Source organism: Orbicella faveolata, unplaced genomic scaffold, assembly GCF_042242905.1.
Source record: "Orbicella faveolata isolate gen_17 unplaced genomic scaffold, um_ofav_v1 contig_4, whole genome shotgun sequence".
Taxonomy (NCBI): Eukaryota; Metazoa; Cnidaria; class Anthozoa; order Scleractinia; family Merulinidae; genus Orbicella; species Orbicella faveolata.
Window position 1 is genome coordinate 12888831 of NW_028301569.1, and position 9647 is coordinate 12898477.

The 9647-nt window shown below is 36.5% G+C and overlaps 1 protein-coding gene across 3 annotated transcripts in view; it reads right to left on the bottom strand.

Annotated features, from left to right (window-relative positions):
* The window catches only part of LOC110062370 (DNA repair protein RAD51 homolog A-like), a 42832-nt gene extending 35537 nt beyond the window's left edge, over positions 1 to 7295 (bottom strand). For 2 of the 3 annotated variants that reach the window (XM_089275891.1, XM_089275893.1), the window contains exons 1-2: positions 2586 to 2845; positions 2395 to 2463 (exon numbers count right to left, since the gene is read on the bottom strand). The gene's annotated coding sequence lies outside the window, so the exon portion shown is untranslated. Of the gene's footprint in view, positions 1 to 2394; positions 2464 to 2585; positions 2846 to 7189 lie in introns of those variants that run through there. The other variant, XM_089275892.1, reaches the window with a different exon arrangement.
* Positions 7296 to 9647: the final 2352 nt, after the last annotated feature.

Below are 9647 nucleotides of genomic sequence, written 5' to 3' on the forward strand. Positions count from 1 at the left end.
AGTCTGTTATGAATTGCGACTATTTTCAGAGACGTATTGTGTTTATATCAAGCTAAAGAACGCTTTAATTTATTGAGACAAAGCTTCGTAAGAAGATAAATAGGTTTTGAGCAGAATTGTGGATGATTTCACTTGCATCAGTTTTACGCTTTCAGTGGTTTGGGTACCCAAAACACTAGGGATTTGTGACAGCGTTCGGGGTAGTTCAGGGGGTGGGACGGGGAATTTTGTTGAATGACTATTTTGAATGTCCGGGAACTTTATTGTTGAATAAAAATAATTGTGGTTGAAGTTGAACAAACATTGTTGTTGAATGAAATTATTTTTGGTGGAAGTTGAACAAATATTTTTGTTGAATGAAAATAATCTGGGTTGAAGTTGAACAAATATTGTTGTTGAATGAAATTATTTTCTGTTGAAGTTGAACAAATATTTTTGTTGAATGAAATTATGTTTGGTTGAAGTTGAACAAATATTTTTGTTGAATGAAATTATTTTTGGTTGAAGTTGAACAAATATTTTTGTTGAATGAAATTATTTTTGGTTGAAGTTGAACAAATATTTTTGTTGAATGAAATTATTTTTGGTTGAAGTTGAACAAATATTTTTGTTGAATGAAAATAATTTGGGTTGAAGTTGAAAGAAAATGCGTATCGTTGAATATAAATATAAAATGTTGAATATAAATATATGTTGTTGAACATAAATATAAGTTGTTGAATATGAAGGTCCAAGTTGTTGAATTTTGCAACATTTGGCTAACCATACACACATGGTTGTTCAAGAAGCTAGATACCCAGCAGTCACAACATACATAGGTAATCAATTTTTTAAAAAAAAAACTATTGTTATTTTTGGAAACCTCATGAGAGTATTTGGGTATTTTGATCTTTGGTCTGAAACACGAAATGATTTTAAAAAAAATTGGATTTGTATTCTCAAATTGCCTCAACTTTGTTTGTCTCACAGGTGTGGTTATTCCAAAAAGATCCTATTTACCCAGCAGTTACAAATTTTTCCATTTTTGCTGTGGCTACTGCCGCTGTATTTACTATAATAGTTTCTCTCTCTATGTGGTGAAAAATAATAAATAAAAAATAATAACTTTTGCATCAAACAAACTTTGTCTGGCCAAAATTGCCCATAAATTGGCAAGCAATCTGCTCAAGAAATCCACTTAGAGCATTTCAGAAATAAACTTCTATTTTGCTATAAGGTTAAGGCGATTCTTCAGAATTGCATTGCACATCCCTACTACCCATGATTTTTTGGTGTCATTTTGCACTCTCACGAGTGCGTGCATATGTAAACTTGAAGCCAAGTGACAACTTGCAGGACTCCCAGAAGGGAGAAACTGATTAATTGCATGGCGTGCTACCCTTAAATAACGCTTTCCAAATGTGGAAAGGCATATGCTGTTGAAGACCACAGAGATGATTGTGGGCTCATCTAAACTAAGGTTGCTTACCAACTTTAACCTTTATTTTATGCTAAAATAACAAAAAAATGGTGGCTTTTGCTAAACCACGTGGCTTACGATAGACAAATCATCGTTTTTCGTTGGAAACAAGTATTGTTTACCGAATGATTTTTTATTCATTTAAAATGCAGTGATGACGTTCTTTCTATGCAATGAAGATGTAGATTATTTTCTACTGCAGAGTAAAATACTGTCACTGAAAATGAGAGCGTGGCTAAAGTTTTCGGAAAAGTTAATATGTGCTCTCTGGAACACTGCGTGCCTGAAACATATTGAATGCCTTTGGGCTAAATATGGGCATCTTTATCATGAAAGGAACATGAAATTGTTCCTTAACATTGATGCAGTACATCCATTGATGTTTTTCTCACTTAAATTTCTACTTTTTGTTCTGCTCTCACAAAGCGCAAAGTGAATGGTTCAAATATAAATGTTTCTGAGAACAGATAATTTAAGGAATTGTGGGATTCATTGAATGTCCTCGTTAGCGAACACCAAGACCCAACTTTTTTGTTTGAAACTATAAGTTCTCTTGAAATAAGCAACTGACAGGTAAAGTTTGAAAGTGAATCTTCTGTGAGTTATACTTTGATGGAATTACCTTAAGTTTCTTACGTGCAAGTGATTTTGTGACAATGACAATCCATAGTCTTGAATTTCTTACAAAATTAGTAGTTTGTAAAAAGCTGTTGTGTCATGGAAGGAATGTTGCTCTTGTGCTGTTCTCTGCAGGCAATTGTTTTGATGCCCTGGCTACAGAATTTTTTGTGCACACTGGGAAAGGTCACAAAAGTGTAATGTTGAGCATCGGCTTTATGTTCACACGAAAACAGGTTTCTCTTGTCAAGAGAAAGTCATCAATTTTTTGGCGTCAAAACGATAGCAAGCAAAATAAGTGCAAACAGAAGTCTTACCTTTTAACTACAGCCGTGAAAAAAGATGAAACTTGGTTTCTTGATATCCGACACTGAATCGACTCCGATCTGTGAATTAAGTTCAGGGTCAGTTGTTAGCTCATTCAGCCTGATTCAACTTAAAAAACAACACAGGAACTTGGGCACAAACAGTGCATACAGGTGACAAAACAATGGAAAATTAAGCTTACATTGAAGTTAGGAAATTGTTTCTTTGCAGTCTTTGAATAGTAACAAAGCGCCAATCCGCTCCGCAAGCAAAAAAGATGGCATCACGCAGTGCATTGTAGGTTCATGTAAGAAATTAACATACGTAAACAGACAAGATGGCGGCTTTTGTGTCAGACGTCCGTCTCTCTGAAGACGAAATTATAGAGGCCAAGTTAAAAAAAGAAATCGGAAAGCTCACCAAATCTGAAGCCATAAGATGGTTAAAGTATCTAGAATGCCAAAATTTAAGTCAACTCAATTTTAAAGAGTTTTGACGCAAGTAAGTCGTAGATCGCGTGAGTGCTGTTTCGAGATGTCTGAATCGATCTTTTAATTGTTTGTTAATTAGATACATTGTCTCAAAGTTGGTTTTTTGTGTCTTACTAGAGTCCAGTTATATATTGAAAATGGCCTTGGATGATAGATTTCTTAATAACCCAGACTGGGAATTGTGCGAGGAAAAGAGGAGAGAAACACTCGGTTATGATATTATGTAGAACGGCTGGACGTCTTCGCTGGCAGGCATTGAGACGATCTCCCACTCGGTTTTGGAGAAGTATTTCGAGCTTACTCCCGATGAAAAGTATGTAAAGGAAGTTTAGGCCTTCTTAAAGACAAAAAAGGTTGAAACGTCTAAGAAAACCATGCGAGTGAACCTTTTGCTGAACCACAACAACGTATGTTTGTTCTTGAAGGCTACACGGCCCGCCACGAAACAAGGTAAAAGTGTTTGATCTGGTGAAGGGCTTTATGCGTGTTCAATCATTTTCGCTAAGACATCTTGAAAAAGGCTGGCTGCAATAGACCACTGGTAGGCTGCTGGGAAACGAGGATTTTGCAAGCATGTTGCTGCTTTTGCGTTCAAACTGGTGGAAGCCGCTATGTCATGTGGTTTTGAGCTTACCAAGGCAATCAGCTGCACACAGGTGGTTTATAAGAGCATCGCAAGATCGAGAGAAAGAGCTCATGAAAAGAATTCCACTTCAAGAAATTGTGTTTGAAAAGCATCTTCTGCAGCGAGACAAAAGGGGAGGAAGAAAACGTAACTCGCCAGTGGAGGTGAGCTGTGGTTACAATTGAAGACCGAACGGAGAGACGTCAGTTGATAATGAACGAGTAACCAAGCTGTGTCATTACTTAGCTTCATCAAAGTTGTATCTGAAATATTAAGACTTAAATCTGTCCAAGACAAACAAAGTTTTTCTGTAGATAAGAGTTGTGTTTTCATTCGTGACTCAATGCAATTGTGTCAAAATAAAGAAGTTCTGAGTGGTTCAGTGAGAGAATTGGAAAGATGACATCATCAAAGACACCCGCTGTAACTGGTCTGCAAAGGAAGAGGGAGTTTCAAGAAACTCGGTACTGCATGGGAAAGAAGAAAGCAGAAGCCGCTAAATATTTTAGGAACTTTCACAGAGGTATTATATTTGAAGTTGAAGCTGCAAAGTGCTGTGCAAGTGACAGTTCTGCTGTTGTGGAAAAATGTACACGTGACTTTCTGGAAAATGACCAATTTTATGTAGCTTGCCCAGACAGAAAATTTCTGGGAGAAACATGCAAGAGACACTTGTCAGAATTAAAATTGTGAAACAAGTTAGCCTTTCTGGACTTTGTCTGTCGCAAATTAATATCCATGATGAAGGTAATTTGAAACCACTATCTGTAGTGACTGGGGCTCGTGTTGCCCAAATACAGTTCCAGGAAGAATATGCATAAGCCAATGTTTGTATTCTCGATTCCTGTGTTCGAGAGAGTGAGAACTCAAAGTGTTTTTTAATCAGAAAGAAGGAAAATTTCATCAATGCTTTTAAAGTATGCTGCAATACAATCGTGAGCAATTGTAGAATAGACAGTATACCTCTTGTTAATATCTTGGCACAGAAGCTTCAAGGACTGTCAAATCAAGTTCCCTTGCAGAATTGACCTGTGAGAATTCCTTTTATGACAACCTGGATTGAAAAATTATCTGGAACCCTTGATAAAAAAAAAAATATGCACTTCTTATACACTGCAAGGTAGAATTTCATGCATTGGAAATAATATAGTCACCTAAGCACAAAACATGTTTGTGTAATAATCATTGTTATTACTGTTAAAAATGACTCCTCAATCTCAACAAGATTGCAAAGTCTTCCTCTGGACAGAACATATGATGGATGTTTCATAACACTGGAGTAACTATTATAGTAATGAAGTTGAATGTCAGAAAAATGTGTGAGACAAGAAATGTTTTCTAATCAGGCAAGCCGGTGGAAAACTTGATATGAGAGTCGAAAAGTATGAACCTATTTGCCTCAAATCTTGAATCTTTCGTTGTTTGTCAAGTGACTTTATCTTTTTTGACACTCTGTTAATGTCATGCCTGCATTTGCATTCTTGGTTTTCTTTCGCATCAAAGCCCTGCTGCACGAACACATTGTCATTATCTGATTTGCTTTGCAGTGGGAAATTCTTGTTGTTAAATAAAACTGTGGTGGTGGTAATTTTCATGCTATCGACACTCACTGTTGAGGTGGATTAGTTATTGTCTTCCCCGGTTGGACATGATTTGTCCCGCAGCAAAGTTGAAGTGTCTGCCGGGTACACAATATTGCCACTTTTTGAATCCCTTGTTGGAAAAATTGAGGGTATATTATCTTTTTCGATAATTGTGTCCTCTCGGAAAATTTGCACTACACACTTGGTCGCTTGATTTGCACTTGTATTTCTTGTGTTTTGAACTCTGAGCTTTTTTATTTTTTTGCCATAATTTTTCTTCTTTTGAGAAAGAAGTTTAGTTCAGGGTCTTATTTTTCGAACTTTTATGAGTGCAACTCGTTTCAGCACAGCTAAAGGGCATCAGAATTTGCTTCTGTAGACTGTGAGTCTGATCACCATAGTGTTTCAAGGCTCTGAACCTTGATGAAACAAATTTTGGAGTTCAAAAGGACTTCCCAAAAGAAATTGTTGACATCAGGAAATCGCTCTTACCTCATGTAAGAGCTGCTAGGAAACATGGATGCACAGTGAAACTGGAGTACGAAAAGTTATGCATTGATGTTCAGCTCTTCAAAGGAAGCCATTAAATAATTGTAAAAGAAACATTTAAATGTTGCATGCCCGTTGTCTGGTTTTGTGTTTGTTAGACTTCAATTTTTCTCTCGCCTGAGATGCAGCGCTTGTTTAAGTGAGGCATGTAAATTGCATCTTTTTAACTGTCAAATTCAGCGGCCAAATTTAGAATGTGCCCACCAAGAAATGATTTGTTTTTCAACAATGAGGCTATGTTATGTGCAATATTATATTGAGAGTGTGTGTTGATAAGTACATGGTTTTGTTTTTGTTGAATACTTTCAGCTTGTTTGAGTTGCTCACAAGGTCTTGTATCGTTATGCTGTCTGATTTCATGCTAAAAAGTTTACTGAGGTAAGAGAAATTGTCTTATTGTCATTAGGTTACACTCTTTTTGTTTGTTCACAATAAACACAAGGTGTCTCAAAAACGTGCAAAAAGGAAGACAAGTTTTTAGATAGCTGCATATGGATAGATTTCAAGTTATATTTTGCAAGAAACTTGTTGTTCCTGTGAAGTTGGAAAATTCTGGTATACGAAATTGGGAGGCAAAATGTTTTTCTGTTGTGGTTTGAGACATAGCAAAGGAACAGTTATCGAGTTGAATCTGTCTGTGGAGGTTAGAGGTATTGAGTGTACAAGGAACGCAAAAGGCGGAATTATGACACTAGAAGCCTGAGAGAAAAGTGAGAAGTGGTATAGGCTATTAATAATAATTAATGATAATAATCTTTATTGGGGAAACTTTATTTTTAGTCTCGGAGAAATGTTGCAACAGGAACTGTGTAATGTTCAATGAAAAATCTATGTCGATCTATAAGGAGAAAATGCGTGTACATTTGACGACGTAAATTTTCAATAGAATCGGTTATTGTCGCTCAAAACTAAGGAGGCTATTTTGTGAAGCAAAGTTTGCTACTGCTAACAGATTGAACGCAATTCTAAATTCTTCTACAGTCTAGAGAGAGGAAATCACAGTCTAAGTACATAACTGAAGTGAAACCCTCAGATGAAAAAACTAGGAAAGAGATAATACGTGGTATGAGTGTTGTAAATTGTTTATGGTTTAGATGTTATGAAATGTCATGACTATAGAAACAAGGTATTTCAGCAGTGGAAATAGAATTAAGGAAATAGTTCGTCACTCATTTTGAGTTGTATGCAGCCTAGAGAATGTTTTGGTTACTTGTTTTGATAAAAAGTGACGCAAAGGAGAAGTGAATTGTGACATTCTCGATTTGTCTCATTTTGGAAACTTCGATAAGATTGCAAATCGTGGGTCACTTAGTGTCACTTTGGTGAGAACTTTTGTACCAACGTTTTTAGAACTATGATAGTTATCGTAGATAGGAATTACTCGAGGATAATTGTAACTACGAATGAATTTATTTAGCTTGTGTTAGCCGTCTTTGCAGAAGGCTTGTAACGCAGATTTTCAAATGTCATAAAATAGAGATATCGCGTACTTGACTTGCACATAGCAATCTGCCGATGAACAATGAATAGACGAAGGTGTGATATCAAGGTTACTTACCTGAAATAATGGCAACATCTTCGTGAAAAGGGAAGTCAAAATAACTGGAACTGCTCGCGTGTCTTTCGAAAGAGGAGCCATGTTGTCAAATCGAGTAACGGACAGGACGCTGGGAAGGACTTCATTCCTATGATTTTTAGCCGAGGCCTGTTTGTTTCCACTGCGTGACAGATACTTTGCGTAACACCTCTTTTGTTGGTGGTGAACTTTTATTCCATTTGGTCAAGGCCATCGCCTTAGAAATTTTTGAGTCATTGTTAATGAATGGACAAAACTTTGCTTGTTGTACTTTTCATAAAGTTATGTCTCCGATGAATGGAATGTGTCTGTGGAATCGACAAACTTGTGTAATGGCAACATTATTTCGTGAAATGTTTGTAAGTCGTAGCAATTTTATGCAATTGAGGAATCGACAACTTCGCTGGTCGGATGTTGCGTAAAACTATCTATTAGACGAAAGCTGTGAATTGGTGGTATGGATAAACTTCCATAGGGGTAACGCGATGTCATGAAATGTATTTTGAAGCCGATGTTATGATGTGCCATTGTGGAATGGAGAGCTCTGGTTATCGTATTAGCCGTTCGTGAAATGTGAAGAGTTTATAACATAGAAAAGGTTGTGGTTGCGTTATTTTATACCCGACAGTCCCCTCTCAAACCCATATGTTAATGAAGCAAAAGCTAGCGGCTTTTGTTTGCAGACGATTTGTTTGTTGAAAGCGAAGAGAAATCAATGTATAGAAGTCTGTGTTATATTTGAAAATTGTCTGCAGGGCATACGGCAGCGTGTAATAGGAGTTTGTTTTGTGTGTTGAGCGGAAACGTCTCTCGTTTGTTGAATTCGTTCGCGGCTGTCAGTGATCTTAGCAGCAGAAGTCGGTGATGGAAATATGACATTGGCAGAAAATATTTTAACCCATTTTTAGTTTTGAAGTCTTGAATAATAAGGCTGTAAGCTTATAGAGTATATGGAGTTAAGCGGCGGATATGATGTTGATAAACATATAGTATTTTTAATGTGGAATGACAACAATGCATGTTCAGATAGTTTAGAAACGAATTCTGTTGATATAATTTCAATTCAGGCGTATGTAGTTGATATACTCGCTGTGGTTAAAAATTGCTGAAGAATTGCTGAAGTAAAACCTTTATTTATTTTTTAGTTCGTACCGGATACTTTACAATGTGTAGCTATGTTTTGGTTTTTGATGGAAGTCTTTGTCAATTTTTAGGTTTTATTAAAGTTTGCAGCTGACGCTTATCTTATAACTGAAAGTGAATTTTGTCGCGTTTGCTGCGGTAAAATTCGTTGAAATTTGGCAGACTGGTTATGAATAATAAGTTTAATAATGACGTTCAATTTGCCTTAAAATTATGTGAAATCAATTCGCTAGTGAGTAAGTGTTGTTTGTTTTGTGGGCTAACCGGAAGAACTTCGTAGTTGCTTACGTTTATTTATTCGTGGCTGTCAGTAATCGAAGTAAGTGACTTCTTTAATTAAAGTAGCACATTGCGAAAAGATATTTTGACCCATTTCTTGATATCTTTATTTGATGAGGCTCTGCGCGTATAGATTTTATGGAATGAAGCGACGAATGTGAGGGTGATAAACATGCAGTGCTGTTCGTGTCGAATAACAACAATTTATCTTCAGATAGTTGAGACGCGACTTATGTTTACGTTGTTCTTTTTCAGGCGTATATAGTTTGTCGACTCCGATCTTGTTGAACATGAAACAAGAACTGCGAATTTAAGGTTTGTTTTTAATAGGTGACATATGCTAGTCAACGCGTAGCAATGTTTTGTTTCGTAATTTGCCTCTCCAATTCTTTCTTGAGAATAAGTAATTTCTGAGCTAAGATAACACGATTCATTAAACATTGAGACAACACAAAGGAAAAGAATATGAAATGGATGCTTTTTCTTTATTAATTGTTAACTGTTGAAGTTCCTAAAGACTGCGATCAGCGTGAGCATCGGTTGTATCTGCAAAGAAGAAACGTTATTTTCAAAGTAGTTTGAAAGTGGGATAGAATAAAATGTACCACCATTGTTACCATTGTTATGATATGCGATATATATGGAAAAGAGTTCGCATGGAGGTGGGTGGGGTGGTGGAGAAGGGTAAGTAGTGGAGGAGAAAAAGTCACAGTCACCAAAGAAGAAAAAAGACAAAGAAACGCGGAAGGGCGCAAAAGAAAAAAGACAAAGACATGCAGGTGAGTGAGCATTAGGCTTACTTAGGCTTACTTAGGCTTACTTAGGCTTACTTAGGCTTACTTAGGCTTACTTAGGCTTACTTAGGCTTACTTAGGCTTACTTAGGCTTACTTAGGCTTACTTAGGCTTACTTAGGCTTACTTAGGCTTACTTAGGCTTACTTAGGCTTACTTAGGCTTACTTAGGCTTACTTAGGCTTACTTAGGCTTACTTAGGCTTACTTAGGCTTACTTAGGCTT